This window comes from Sapajus apella, unplaced genomic scaffold (genome assembly GCF_009761245.1).
Source record: "Sapajus apella isolate SASKATOON/1434 unplaced genomic scaffold, GSC_monkey_1.0 scaffold18, whole genome shotgun sequence".
Taxonomy (NCBI): domain Eukaryota; kingdom Metazoa; phylum Chordata; class Mammalia; order Primates; family Cebidae; genus Sapajus; species Sapajus apella.
Window position 1 is genome coordinate 26,670,669 of NW_022436958.1, and position 16,128 is coordinate 26,686,796.

The window sequence follows — 16,128 nt, forward strand, 5'->3', positions numbered from 1 at the left end:
TAGCTAATCTAAATATTTCAGAAGAGAAAATTGAGACCCAAGGTATTAAATGACTGACTCAGGGTCATACAAATTCAGTAGTAATAGAGAATGTCGGGAACTCCAGTCTTCTGAGCTTTCTTCTTTCACAATGATTCACATCCATGTAGAAAGGATAGATTATGGGACATACATTCTCGGGGACTGGTGTTGTTTAGGGAGAGTTGAATTCAGGGTTAAAGTGATATCGGTTACAAATGCTAAAAATGCATTCTGCCTCTTACCTTTTTCAGGTATAAAAAGGACTCAGGTCTGCAATTTAGCCTGCTTTTCCTAGCTGAAAATATAAATTTAGGACTTTGCATGTTATAGAACAAAACCTATAACAGAATATTATTTTTCTCTGTAAGGGATGAAGCAAATATCTAAATGATTAGGGCCAATTTACAAGAACAAAGGCAACCGTCTTACTAAAATAGAAACACGCTTAGAGGTTAAAAATTGATGGATTACTGTAATGTTCCCTGTGAACCACCAGATGTCACTATTAGAGTCATTATGCATCACCTTAGAGTAAGAGAGACTTTAGCCTCAACAAAAACTAACAATTTTGTGTTCACGTTCACTGTCTATATCTTGCAAAACACGTGTTTCTGTTTTTATAAAGCATATTCCATTATCACAGTTTATAATTGTTGATGTAAAATATATGAAATTAAGGAACAAGAAATAGTGTTCACAACTTGCAAATATGAACTTAGGTGTAATATTTGAGAAAGATAAGTATGTTGTGAAAATCCAGTTCACTCCTAAAAACTAGTACTTTTTAAAACTACCTTTTTTTCCCAGAGTTGGATGTCTAATATAGTATTACATAATAATTATTTCAATTAAATTTAATTCAATTACAATTTAAAAGTCATTGACTAAAATTTGCAGGAGTTTAAATCAATGTTGGAAGAAGTAAATATTTAAAAAGATAGAAAAATTCTTTTTAAAAACCTTAACGTTCTTTGGAAATGAAACACCTATAAGCCCAGAACTTTGGGAGGCTGAGGCGGGCAGATCACAAGATCAGGAGTTCCAGACCAGCCTGGTCAGCATAGTGAAACCCCGTCTCTACTAAAAGTACAAAAATTAGGTGGGCAAGGTGGTGTGTATCTGTAATCCCAGCTACTTGGGAGGCTGAGGCAGGAGAATCGCTGCAACTGGGACTCAAGAGGTAGAGGTTGCAGTGAGCAGAGATTATGGCACTGCACTCCAGCACTCCAGCCTGGCAACAAAGCAAGACTCCATCTCAAATAAATAAATAAATAAATAAAACAAATGAGATAAAATTGCGAAACTATGAAAATAGAATAGAAGGAGAGGGTGTCATTTAAGTTGGCGATTGAAAAATTTGAGTTTTTTTTTTCAGTAGGATGAAGGAGGGAGGGAGGAATATATACAAAAGATATACAATTATGACAGAACATGGTACATTTAGGAAGTTGTGTGATTCTAGAGCAAAGATTATGATGGATAGCAGTAACAGCCTACTCTAGGAAGGTGAATTAGAACTAATTAATGAGTAATTTAAATGGATACACTGCTTTTTTATGTTTGATAATAATTTTAATAATAAATTGATAATAATTTTGAAGAGAAAAGTCATATGATCTAATTACTGTTTTGCAACCACTGGCCACATGATTATAGATAAATGCATGGATTGGAGGTATCAGAGAGTAGAGTTAGTCAGGGAAACCATAGAAGAGGCTCTTGAAATAATGAAAAACCTTGGGTAGGAGAAAAAACGAGGCATAAAATAGAGAAAGTGGATCCCAATGAGAATTACAAGTGTTCCGCAAATTTTGACCTTTTTAAAAGTTTTGCCACCACTATTCTTGGGGAAGTCTTTTTCAGGAAGTTAATTCACTCAGTGGCAGAGTTAGAAAATTTTGTTCAATTAAAAAATGCCAGCTATAGGGCTTCAGTCCTCTAAAGATTGATATGATTATTATTAATAGTATTAAAACGTCTACAGCTCAAAAACATCTAAGGCTATCCTGTAAAGATAGTATTAGAACACTGTAATTCTTATAAACTAGTGATCCCAAATGCTACAAATGAATTTGTACCAGGATTCAAATGTAAACAAGAACATGAAATCTTAGGACAATACACAAATACCTTCTTCCTCAAAATCTGTCTCCAGCTGTCCTGTCACAATGCTTGAAATACCCGTTTCCCAATCCACTAAAGATTTGCTTCTCTTAATTAAGGTATTACATTTCTGGGACTGCATTCATCCATGCAACAAACATTGATTGCCTACCATGTGTCAGGATTCTGCAACTTCTTGGGGATACAAAGAAGAATGAAATGAGATCTCTGAATTCAAGGACCTCGTGGCTTTACAATGGAGCTAGATGTGTAATTTCCATACAACTTGAAGTACACCCCTGTGTCTTTGGGAACATAAAGGAATTTACTAACCTTAAAAGAAGGAGGAAGTAAGAAGAGGGAGCTCAAGAAAAATGATGCTCAAGGTGCCTGAAAAAGTGAGAAAATCCTCAGGGCAAAGATTACGCTGGTAAATTAACTCCCTATAGAATAAGGGGGACATAGGATGCTATTAAAGCGTTAATTAATTTGTTGTTGAAATGAAGAAATTAGTGTGACTATCCCTCCCAGGTTCCCTGACATAGCCCTGGTTTTTACTTATGTTTTTCCTTTCACTGTTAAACATGTGGTAGCTTGGACAATAATTTTATTTGTATGAAAAAGCATATAAAGAAAGTCATAATGAAGACATCTGCGAGTGAATTGTCATCAAGTTCAATAGGGCACGTAGATCCAATGGGCGAGATGTAGTTACAATGGCAGAACAGGCAAGGAGTCAATGGCTAGGAGAGCCGAAAGAAATGAAACGACGATCAAGGTATTACTGCAGGTACTGCTCGTCTGAAACATGATGAAAGTGTTGGCATATTTGTCTTGTAGCATGTGGAGAAAAGGAAGACTTGGGAACTAAGAGAACACAAGGTTTAAGTGGAGAGTGATGGAAAGCATGAAAGGTCTTTTATGTCTTATTAAGAAATATAAAATAACTGCTAATATTTTTTCAGTGTCTACTGTGTTGTAGGCACTGTACGAACCACAGGATAAGAGGTAAACCCGTTAATTCTTACAACAACCACGTGAAGCATATGGTAGTCATTAAGGGTGTTCACTGAATATTTCAGGCTCTCCAACTTCTGAGCACTTAGTGAGATTTCCCTTTTTGGCCTCCTGGTGTTGAGTAGGGTCATGTGACTAGTTATGGCATTAAGTTATAGCATTAAGTTATGACATTAAGATGTATATTATTTTTATATTCATATTACTGATAAACTGATATTCAAGGTTTTAAGTAACTTAATCTAAGGTTGCTAGTTGGCAAGTAGTCAGTGAGTGGTAAGTAGATATTCCAAGATTAGCACCCAGGAAGTCTGAATAGATATAAACCTGTAGACCCTATTGCTATACAATATTGAATCAAAAACACCAATCCTATTTATCCTAAGTTACTCATACTGATGGTATCATTTCTCCATTTCTTCCCATCATTAAATTTAGTCTTTATATCCCCCTTCTCACAGCATAGACACCAAAAAGTTAAAAAAAAAAAAAAACTCTAAGCCAAAAAAATTCTCCTCCAAAAGGAGAAAACAATCTTTATGTGTCTGTTTTATTTACTCAGAAGTAAAGCTTAGACCTCTAACAGATAGGCAAAATGTGATAGGCACACACCATGATCATTATGCAGCAGTTAAAACAGTGAGCAAGCTGTATATCTAAAACCTAAAATGGGTACTAAAAACATGGTAGATTAAAGAAGAAAATAGAAAGTTATCTAACAATATTATTTACGTTAAAATATGTGCTCATAAATCAATATCCACCTACCAAGAACACAATGTAATAAAAAGCTACACATTTGAATGGCTGCTCATTCAGAGAGTGGTAAGAGGGTTTGATAAAAATAAAGTTTTTAAAAAATCGGCCAGCACCAAAGGTTCATGCTTGTAATTCCAGCACTTTTGGGAGGCCAAGGTGGGCAGATTACCTGAGGTCAGGAATTCAAGACTAGCCTGGCCAACATGGTGAAACCCCTATCTCTACTAAAAATGCAAAAATTAGCTTGGCATGGTGGCAGGCACCTGTAATCCCAGCTACTTGGGAAGCAGAGGCAGGAGAATTGCTTGAACCTGGGAGGCAGAGGTTGCAGTGAGCCGAGATTGCAGCCCTGTGCTCCAGCCTGGGTGACAGAATGAGAACCCATCTTAAAAAAACAATCAACAACCAACCAATTCACTAATATAGGGGACTTAAATGTACCAAGGACAGTTATGTTTTGCAAGCTGATAATATGAATGGCTGAACTTTGTTTAAACCTCATGTATAAATACAAAAGCAAAGTCAAACCTCAGAAGAACTAGAGTACCAGTCTTACCCATCACAAGATTTGCTTTCAGACTGCAATCATTTTGGAATATTTTCAAAGGAGCAACTATTTGAAAAAGACAGAATTTCTAAAAAGAACAAGAATCATGTATATACAGAGTAGGGAGTGAAAACTCTTGGCAAATGCATGTTACTTATCCAACTGCTCAAAGTGTCTCAGACCCTCTTTGTCTACTAACAGATCGGACCTTTTGAAAAGCATCAAGAAAACTTTAATTATCCCATACATATATATATATTCTTTCCTTCTGCCTCCATGTGTCATCTAGGTCCATAACTTGGCTTTCTTTAGATATTAATCATTTGTAGTTTATATAGAGGGTTTGTAGGAGTGTGACAAACTTAAACAGTGGGGAATTAAAGTTACCATCAGATGCATCTCAATGGCATTGGGAAGTGTTTTGCTCCAAGGTGACATGAAACTGTGACAGGAGCTGCATCTCAAGCTGTTTGTCCAGCCAGACCTGGAGATTTGGGAGGCTGGTACCTGCTTTTATTTATTCATATGGAGGGTTACTGAATACAGATACCAATGCTGACTGTGAGTTAAAGAGGAGAGAGGATAAGAGCTTAGGCTTAACCTACAGGGGACCTGAGGAATAAAGAGCCCCAGAGTCCAGCGTGGAGAAGAGAGAAGAAAGGGGAGGGAAAAAAAAAAAGACTGAGAGAGATCAGGCCTAATGAACCTTTCCTGAAGTCAATGGAAATGGGGAAGTGGTGCCTCAGAGAGCAAGACCATACCCAGACAAAGCAGGGATAAAGTGGATCAGCCACAGTGTCACCAAATTTATCAAGAGTTTAAAAACTAGCAAATCAAAATCTGCAGGAGGAAGAAATTCTCATGCAAAGCCATAGAGTTTGTTATTATCCAGATGGAGATATGACAGTAAACATGCTACACACACATGTAAGCCCAAACACGCACGCACATACACATTTTTGATGCTTGCTCAGAAAAACCTGAGCATAGATTGCATTACATGAAATAACAGTATTCCATATGGAAAAGGGAATCTAGTTATGTACATTCTTTTTACTTCTATGCCTGAAAAAGCTAAAAATTATGAAATACTTTATGTTATTATAAAGGAGTTAGCAATAAAACCAGCAGCTCATTGATACCTTTCTTTCCTGGAAAGTGCTGAGGAATCAAGTTACAGAAAATGCTGGGCTTAGTAGTTAACTCGGGAGAACAGAAACTGAAGGGAACCTGGGCAATGTAAGTAAAATATCTCGTTATTTACTGTAAGTGTGAAGTAATGGATGCGTTCATCAGGAGCCAGCTAAAACAACCTACTTCCTGTGGCAATTTTGATTATTGGAAATTGCCAACATACCACAAGCAATTTTAATTAGAGGAAGTGTATCTTCTTGTCATATTTGATTTGTAAGCAAATTTTTTTTTACCAATATAGCATTATGACTGAATAAATTAACTTCCAGTTACATTTGTGTAGTAAAAAAAAAAATTGACCATTTGACTCCCCAGACACTTACTCTGCAAAGCATGACTCATTGTGGAAATAAAATGTCTTTTTCCTTCCTTCCTTCTTTTTTTCTCTTTCTTTCTTTTTCTTTCTTTCTTTCTTTTTTAAATAATCTTACTTTCTAAATTGTTTCTCTAAGTCTTTATGCCTGACAAAACATTGAGCAGACCAAGAATGACACCTTTTCTTGTACGAACTGGACATAAAATATTCTCTTTTAGAAACCTCCTAATACCAAAAAGTGTGCTCCAAATACTCACACACAATGTTGCATCATTAAAGCCACATGAAAATCTACTGCAGGACATGGTAATTGTAGCAGGCACAGAAATATAGAGGGTAAGAATGCTTTGTTTTGTTGTTGTAAATGCATTTTAGCAATGTGCCAGGCCTCAGAATACCAGTTTTCACTTTCTGTGCCACAGCACTTTCCTCTAAAGTACTATTTGATTTTTTTTTAAGGTGTTCATTTTTATGAAGCCAGTTCTAAAGTCACCTATACAGTCGCCTATTTTTTACCACTGGTGTAATAATGTTTACTGTTTTATTATGATATTCTGGGTCTTGGCTCACTTCTTAATTGATACTCTCACTTTGGCTATAGTAATATGTTGTACAGTTCAGGGAGTCAGTATTGGTTGGGTAAGTGAGGAAATAAATGAAATGCATTTGATGCTATTTTGGGGACAGCTAATAATCTTTACTAGCAAAAAAAAAGTTAGAGCAATGATCTATCATATTAACTAGATTATTAAGGTTCTGTCATGAAGGTGTCATTCATAAAATATAGTTGTAATTTTAGGGGAAGAGAGCAATATGGAATAGTGGAAAAACCACGGACCATGGAGTCATAAAAAGTCTGTTTAAATTCATGTTTAATTTCTATAACCTCCTGGGCAACTTACAGAACTTCTCTGAGCATTAGGTTCTTCTTCTATAAAATAAGGATAAAAAATCTACCTTGCTGGGTTTTAATGAGAATTGGAAATAATATATGGAAGGTGCTTGGACCTTGCACATAGAAGCCACCAAATTAATGATAGCTATCATCATCACTATTTTTCTTAGCAAATTCTCAACACTGATATATTAATCCATCTTTCCATTTTTAAATTCAGTTATTTCAGATATTATTTAGACATTTAAACAATATTCAGCTACAAAAATGTGTTTGATATCCATTTTCTTAAGATCTAGTTATTTGTTTTAGCCTCCAAATTATAAAGGTCCTTACGATGAATATCAGCCCTATTCTTAACTACCTCTGTACTTTCACTGTATGAATACCATTTTTGTAAATATTAATTGTTATTAATTACAGCTAATAGAGTGATTATTTGTAAAAGGCATAAATGAATAGTTGGGACTTGTTCTAGAGGCACTAGGCATTTCTCTTGCTATATGAGCTATGGATAGAAAGACTTTATTTTCAAAAGTTGGAAGATGGAATAGTATTAAAATATAGAAATTGATTTTAAAGAGCCATTGGAACCCAGGGGTGTACTTAGAAAAAGGCATTGCCTGCATTGCAGGTTATGATGTTCTGACACCTACAAGCATCTGACATAGCTGACTTTTTTAAAAGTGGTGCTTAAAAGTGCTGGTATGGAACATAAGTAGATAATGCAAATATGTTAGCGACCCCTACCAACAGTTGCAATTATGCAAATTTTAAAACCTTCATCTTTTATAATTAGATGTAGTGGACTTGTGTAGTTAAGTTCTCCACTGGCTAGCTCAGATTCTCTAATCTGTTGAACAGCTTTTCCTCTAAAAATAATGCACTTCAAATAGACAAAAATATGCATTCTGCAAATGAATGACAATATTTATGATGAAAAGGAAAGACATCCTGAATAATTGCTAGTGGCAAGTTTCTTGTTTGTGATTTAAGAAATGTGCTTTTGTAAAAACTGAGATTCTCTGACAACAGTTAAGCATATTGTTGAATTGGTCATAGGAGGATGAAATTTTATTTAACATACTCAAACTCTCCAGAAATAAAAAATCTTGACTTGAGTGCTAGAAGGGAGGAAGGCTGCCTATAGTAAGATGCATATAGAAACTAAAATTATCCTTATTAGGTAGATAATTTGCTTGTAGTTAATTACTATTGAATACTTGAATTTCATTATCCATAGCACTGAGTATATAGAACACATAATATCATTATCAGCACATCTCACAACTATATGAAATACAGTTTTCAGTAGAATTATACATGTGTTTTATATATATAAATTATACATACACTTGAACAACTTATATTAAAATTTACATATAATTATAAATATATAAAATTGTATATACATATGACATATTTATAAGCAAATACACAAAACATTTTGTTTCATTACAGTAAAGACTCAACGTATATGTTGGTATATCTAAGCTTTGAATTAAAAGGTTATAATAATTTAAATAAGTTAAAATCTGAGGGATTAATTTTATTTTAGTAATAGGCCTAGTATATTGGTAAACTACACTCTAGATAAGTTACGTATGCTATGTTAATTTTCTAATTAAATGTCAGGCTATATTTAAGGACATAAAGGTCATTTAGCAGGAGGAAAAGGAAAAATACAACAATCCAATTTAAGCTTATTTTCCTATAAATGAATCAACTGTTGAGAGGATAGGGAAAAACAGATACTATGATTTTTCTAGGAAGAAAAATATTCAGTGCAAATCATCCTGAGACATGTAGGCCTGAAGTAAATTCTAGATAGTGGCTTTAGAAATAGGGCTTGTATTTTATTGTCTAAATATTCTTCCTTAAGCATTTTATCTACTTACTAGCTTGCCAGGGATTAATGAAGATGATGCAATTTGACTGATGTAATCATAATCAGCTGCTAGTTCAAATAATAAAGGCCTAGAGATAATAAAAAGACTTGAAATTTAGATTTGATCAGTTTCTATTTCAATGGTTCTCAAAACAGTGAATTCACACTTTTTTCTTTGAAACACCAGTAATTTCTACCCATTTAAAAATAGATATAAAAATAAACTTCTCAATATAAATTAACTTCATTGTTATATTAGAATGTGCACACCATAGTCATTCACCATCTTTGATAAAAATTACTTCAAAACATTGTTTTTTTTGGCTTTACTCTTAGATTCAGTACAGAATCCATCTGTTCTAAATACCTCTTTCCATGATGTGAATGGATTAACCACATTTTAGTAGAGAAAAAGTGCACTAATTTGCAACAAAGTAAACGAAACAATTGACTAGTAAACAATAATTATTTTGAATACCTTTTTTCCTTCATATTTCAGTATTTCAGTTTACTAATTTGAAATTAGGACAAAATAACCTATACTTACTTCTTCTGCATGTCATTTGGCATAAGGAAGGAATATTAGGTTTTGAAAACAATGCAAAACACAAAACAGAAGAACCAGATCATCAACACAAGGTGGCACTGTGGACCAGTCTCTTAGGAGTAAGTTTGTGTTTAAGCATTTTCTGTCTTATTTCTCCAAGACTGATGATTTATATAATTCAGCTTTCTTAATTTTGCTTTTAGGTTTTTTTTTTTTTTTTTTTTTTTTTTTTTTTTACAAATCTAGTAATGAGATAGCGAATGGAATTATTTTCTTAATTTAAAGAAAATGCAAATTTGGAGCTCACAGTGGGTATTTTTATATTAGTAGTAATAACAAATAAAACCCCTAGGTACTGTACCATATTGACAATTTAATACATATATGGTTACCACTTTTCTCCAAGAAGGACACCTTGTTATATTCTTTCATCATATCATGAACAGATTCCTCTCCTCTACTGACATAGCTAACTCCCTATTATGATTTACCTAGAATCTGATTTATTGCTGCTTTAGTTTCTCATACACACGATTTAAAGAATATGAATATTTTTACTTATAGGCCATTTTCATGTTGCCATTATTTTGATCAAGCATTTTCTTTCAATCAGGTATATTCCGTGGATATCTTGTTATGTATTAGTTTAAATGTAAATTCTTACAATACTTAACTCCAACCTCATCTTAATTTCAAGGCACTGGTGTGCATGCAGTCATATGCACACATACAACACACAGCTACCATTTTTCATTTGTCTACCCAGGAGAGTCCCATTACCTTTATTCTTTAAAAATATTATGAGAATTCCTGTCAGTTATAAGACCTTTTTCCTAACACTCATTATGTCATTCCCCAAACCCAGGCCATTGTTCACTGGTGTAAATCATTTTCTTTTTATTTATTTATTAGACTTTATGTTCTGGGGTACATGAAGAGAACATGCAGGTTTGTTACATAGGTATACACATGCCATGGTGGTGTTTTGCTGCATCCATTGCCCCGTCATCTACTTAGGTATTTATCCTAATGCTGTCCCTCCCCAATCCTCCCATCCCCTGCTATTCCTCCCCTAGCCCCTCACCTATCAGGCCCCAGTGTGTGATGTTTCCCTCCCCGTGTCCAGGTGTTTTCATTGCTCAACACCCACTTATGAGTGAGAACATACAGTGTTTGGTTTTCTGTTCTTGTGTCAGTTTGCCAAGAGTGATGGTTTCCTGTTTCATCCATGTCCCTGTAAAAGACATGAACTCATCATTCTTTATGGCTGCATAGTATTCCATGGTGTATATGTGCCACATTTTCTTTATCCAGTCTATCACTGATGGGCATTTGGGTTGGTTCGAAGTATTTGCTATTGTGAACAGTGCCACAGTAAACAGGCGTGTGAATACAGCCAACAAACATATAAAATAAAGCTCATCATCACTTGTCATTAGAGAATTTCTTTACATCTCTCTACAAGGTCCATCTTTTTGATTAAGACTAAACTCATATTCCACCAGCATATGAGCCTACATTTTATGGCACATTTATAAAAACTGCACTTACGTGATTAAATAATTATAGGCTTCTTTACAAGCCATGATCTCCAATTGATGAGACCTCTTCTTCTTCCCTCAAGAATATTTTGTGTCTTCCAATCATTTCAAGCATGTGGTATAATACATTTACTTAATACTTGACACAAGTTCAGGAAATAAATGCATGAGCCCAATTTTTTGAACAGCATAATACTGTTAATACTGACACACATACCACATACACAAACGTACACATATATGATATATATGCAAAAAATTAAAATAAATACTTATAAACTGACGTGAATAAAAGTACACTTACAAGATGCAAGTTTCAAAGGTAAGTATGTTTAAAGGCAGAGCATAAGAGTCAGTATTGTCATTTAACAGTATTCAGCAAAATGCAGAATTAGTTAGAGATCTAGTGCAATGAGCCTCCTAATTTCATTTCTGCTGTTCAAACAATGAGGATAGCAACTACAGATAATAGTTCAACTAGTAAATGCAGAATATTTAAGAAAATAGACACTCAAATTTATATAAAACAAACTGCATAATTAGCACATATACAAATTAAAAGTTTTGGATATAAACTTTTACTACTACACAGGCTCATAAATCAGATGTCCATGAATAGGGTTTCTTTCAAAAATTTAATTACAAAATTAACGGCACGTATTTCAGAAAATTATTTTTTAAGATAGGAACATTTTCTACTCTCATATTCCATGAAATAATTTTATTTAAATGCTTAGTAGGCATCATTGAGATTTCTTTTTTATCAATTGAGTCATATCTTTGTCATCTGGAAAGATTTCCAAGGAAGATTTACCTTCACTTTTAGATCTACTATACAGAGTTTTTGAATCAGTATATGATACTGTCACTTGAATTTTTGTCTCAAGTTATAAGTACCCATTTTCATAATACTAGGAAGGTTTCAGAAAGTTTTATTGTTGTAGATGTTACTTCCGTCTGTTTTTTCAGCAATGTATTTTAATAATCTATGATCTCAACGATGTAATCAGTCACTATCATGCTTTTTTTTTTTTTTTTTTCTGAGACTGAATCTTGTTCTGTTGTCAGGCTAGAGTGCAGTGGCGTGATTTCAGCTCACTGCAACCTCTGCCTCCCAGGTTTAAGTGACTCTCCTGCTTCAGCCTTCCAAGTAGCTGGGACTACAGGTGTGTGCCACCATGCCCAGCTAAATTTGTCATCTTGCTTTTTAAAGTGATATGTAATCTGTTAATAACACAACCAATAGGCTTTAGTACCAGGTATAAAGAATAAACCTGTATTTGACACCTTTAAAAAAAATTAGAGAGATTATAGGTAACTTCTAATAATTCAAAACTAACATTGGTGACAATGATTTCTGGCTTGTTTGCCTTCTCCAAACAGACTTGACAAGACTCAATTATAAGATGTGTTTCTCTCTTCTTAGAGAAAATTTTTGGAAAAAATTACATTCCAAAAGTAACAACATGCAATTTATGTTGGCTTAAATTGGAGTTAAGTTGAATATTAGATGTTACATAGATAGTATACAGAGCAGATATGCTATTTATTTGCAAAAACCTCAAAATATGAAAATGGGTGGGGCTATACATGTAGACAAAGAAATTGAGCTACTAGTATAATAGTCATTCCATACACTTACTCTGGAATCAGCTAGCCTGGGTTTGAATCCCACCTCTACTCTTTACTGCTATGTGATCTTGAGCAAATTGCTACTTGCTCTGACCCTCAGAGCAAGTAACACCTCTTTGATAGAGTTATTTTAAGGGTCATATAAGCTGATTTTGCAAAACACCTAGCTATTGGCTAATGTCTGGTTCATAGTGAATGCTACAAAAGTGCATCTTAAAATGAACAACAACAACAAAAAAAACCCAAACTAATAAACAGACGATGAGGTAATCTCTTTTTGTACATGTTTTTTTGTTTCTTTTTTTCTAATTCTGCCTAGTAGAAAAAGTGTCTGACTGTGAGACTGTTACAGAATGATCTTCCTTAATTTTACAAGCCCTGCATTATCACTTTGTGTATTTTAGATATTGTTCTTTTTCATGTATTAATTTCTAAAACTTTTACATTTTTTAGTCACATGGCCATTTTCCTAATGTGGCTTTATATTGAGTTTGCTTTTTGGAGTAGTTTATCTTTTTCTCATTGTCCACTTAAAGTGGTAAGTTTCTCACATTAAATTCTCACATGTAGCTTAATTGAAAAAGCACATCACTTTGTCATGTTTTGAACTATTTAACAATTTAATAAATGTTAATTTAAATATTTTTAAATTGAATGAATGCATAATTCTGATTCTCTTTAACTTAATCGTTAACTTAGAATATTTTAAAATCTGCTTAAATTCATTTTAAGGCTAGTTTTAAATTTTTTGGAAAAATATTAAACTTTATTATACTTAATGTTATACCACATTCCTAGGGACTTTTATTTTATAGTATTCATACTAATTATCTATTGCCGTATTATAAATTACCACAAACTTACAAGCTTGAAACAACACTTATTTGTTAGCTTATGGTTCTTTTTTGGTTAGGAAATCTTATTTTGTCTATTTGGATTTTACAAATATGATGTTATGTAATACATATAGATAGTAAAATGATTATTATAGTGAAGCAGATAAATGTATCTGTCATCTCATGTATTTATCTTTTTTGTTTTAAGAGCAGCTAAAATCTACTTATTTAACAAAAATCCCTGATATAATACTTTAGTCCTTGCGTTCTACATTAGATTTACAGACTTGTTCATCCTACATATCTTCCTTTTGTTATCCTTTACCCAACATTTTCCCATTTCTTCCCCAGTGCTCTTCCCACTGCACAGCAATCACTGTTTCATTTTCTCTATGTAAATGGTCTTTAAAAATATACATATTCCACATATAAGTAAGATCATACAATATTTTTATTTCTGTGTCTTGCTTATTTCACTTACCATAATGTCTTCCAGACCCATCTATGTTGTGACAAATAGCAGGATCTCCCTCTTTTTAAGATTGAGCAATATTCCTTTGTGTATGTATATACCATATTTTCTTTAGCCATTCCTCCATCGATGGCCACCTGGCAGTTGTGAATGATGCTGCACTGAACATGGGAGTGCAGATGTCTTTATGAGATGACAATTTCATATACATTGTGCATATACCCAGAAGACAACTTGATGGATTGTATGCTAGTTCTACTTTTAATTTCTTTAGGAACCTGCAAACTAGCTGTAAGAATCTACATTCCCACAACAGTGTACTTGGGTTCCTTTTTCTCCACACCCTTGCCAACATTTGTGTTCTCTTGTCATTTTCTATTTTTTAAATATGGGGTTCTCACTCTTTCATCCGGGCTGGAGTGCCGTGGCTTTATTATATCTCATCTCAGCCTGAATTCCTAGGCTCAAGAGATCCTCTTGCCTCAATCTCTTGAGTTGCTTGGAACACAAACATGAGCTATTGTGTACAGCCTTACTTGTCTTTTTGATAATAGCCAAAGGTATTTCATAGTGGTTTTCATTTGCATTTCTCGGATAAATAGTGATATTGAGCACCTTTCCATATACCTGTTGACCATTTTTATATTTTCCTTGGGGAAATGTCTGTTCAGATTCTTTGCCCGTTTTTTTTCTACTATTGAGTTGTTTTTCTGCTATTGGATTATAAGAATTCTTTATAAATTTTAGTTATTAACCCGTTATTAGATATGTGGTTTGCAAATATTTTTCCCAGTTGTAAGCTACATTTTTATTTTGTTGTTTCTTTTGCTTGCAGAAGCTTTTTAGTTCGATGTAGTCCCATTTATTTATTTTTGCTTATGTGCCATGGGTTTTTGGTGGGAAATTCAAAAAATCCTTGCCAAAGCTAATGTTCAGTTTTTTCCAATGTTCTTTTCTAGGAATTTTATTGTTTCTCATCTTAATTTAGGTCTTTTATCCATTTTCAGTTGATTTTTGTGTATGGTATAAGACAAGGGTTTTATTCTATCCTTTTGCATGTGGAAATCCAGTTTTCCCAGCACCATTTATGAAATGAAGGGGGTTTCACCCATTGTTTTCTCTTGGTGCCCTTGTTGAAAATTACTTGACCATATATGTTTAGACGTATTTCTTGGCTCTTTATTTTGTTCCATAGGTCTATGTTTCTATATAATGCCAGTACCATACTGTTTTGGTTATTTTAGTTTTGTAATAAAATTTTAAATCACAAAGTATGATGCGTTCACCTTTGTCTTTCTTTCTCAGTATTGCTTTGGCTATTCTGTTTTTTTTGGTTTTTTGTTTTTTTAATTTTTGTGGTTTCAGGTGAATTTCCTTTTTTTTTTTTTTTTTTTTTTCTATTTCTGTAAAGAATGCCATTGGCATTTTGATAGAGATTGTGTTAAATCTACATATTGGTTTGAGTAGCATGGGCATTTCAACAATATTAATTATTTTCACCAATCAACTCAGAATATATTTCCATCTATTTGTATCTTCTTTAATGTTTTATATTAATGTTTTACAGTTTTTAGTGTACGAATGTTTCATTGCCTTAAATTTATTCCAAGGTAATTTTGTATGCTATGGTAAATGTGATTGTTTTTCTGAATATTTTTTCAGCTAAATCATTATCTGTGTCTACAAATGCTACAGAGTTTTTAGGGGAATTTTAAGTGCAACATTTTCCTGTTAATTATCAAGGGCATTTTTAATGTAAAAAAAATTTACTTTTTCGTGTTTAAGTGAAATTGTACATACTTTTGAAAAATGTGATTTATTGTGACATGAAATTCATACTGAGAATCTTGATGCTCTGTTACAGTCTAAAACTCACCAAATTTATTTTTTAAATATTTAAAATGGTAAAACAGGTTTGAGTTGAAGAAAAAAAATTATTTAGAGCCATTACTGTGGTTCAACATATCCTTGTTAAAATATTGCCATATGGAAATTAAATAATGTTCCTTTTTTGATGTAACAAAAACTTGTTTTTTTGTCTGTGTTATAATCACTGCTATCCTTTTCAAATAAACAACTAATCAGGACAACATGTACTTCAAACACTCAGATAAATCAGATCACCTTTGCTTAGCTCCATTTTGATCTAACATTCTTATTACTAGCTCTTCCAGAGCACTCCACAATAAAGCATTGACTCTGCTATTTCTATTGGTCTTTTGTTCATAGTGTTTTCTGGATCCCACATATTGTTAAAAACAACAACAACAACAACAACAATAATGGCACTTTAGGTTTATTATCTGCCAATAAGCATACATGTCAAACAACAGTGATATTCTCCTCTGACATGCTTAGAT

General features: G+C 33.3%; 1 long non-coding RNA gene across 1 annotated transcript; it reads right to left on the bottom strand.

Moving 5' to 3' along the window:
- Nucleotides 1-392: 392 nt before the first annotated feature.
- LOC116556950 lies at nucleotides 393-14,981 on the bottom strand. The gene is made up of 3 exons (XR_004271277.1): nucleotides 14,877-14,981; nucleotides 10,114-10,120; nucleotides 393-404 (listed from the first exon to the last, which is right to left on the bottom strand). It is a non-coding gene; the product is annotated as an uncharacterized LOC116556950 (long non-coding RNA).
- Nucleotides 14,982-16,128: the final 1,147 nt, after the last annotated feature.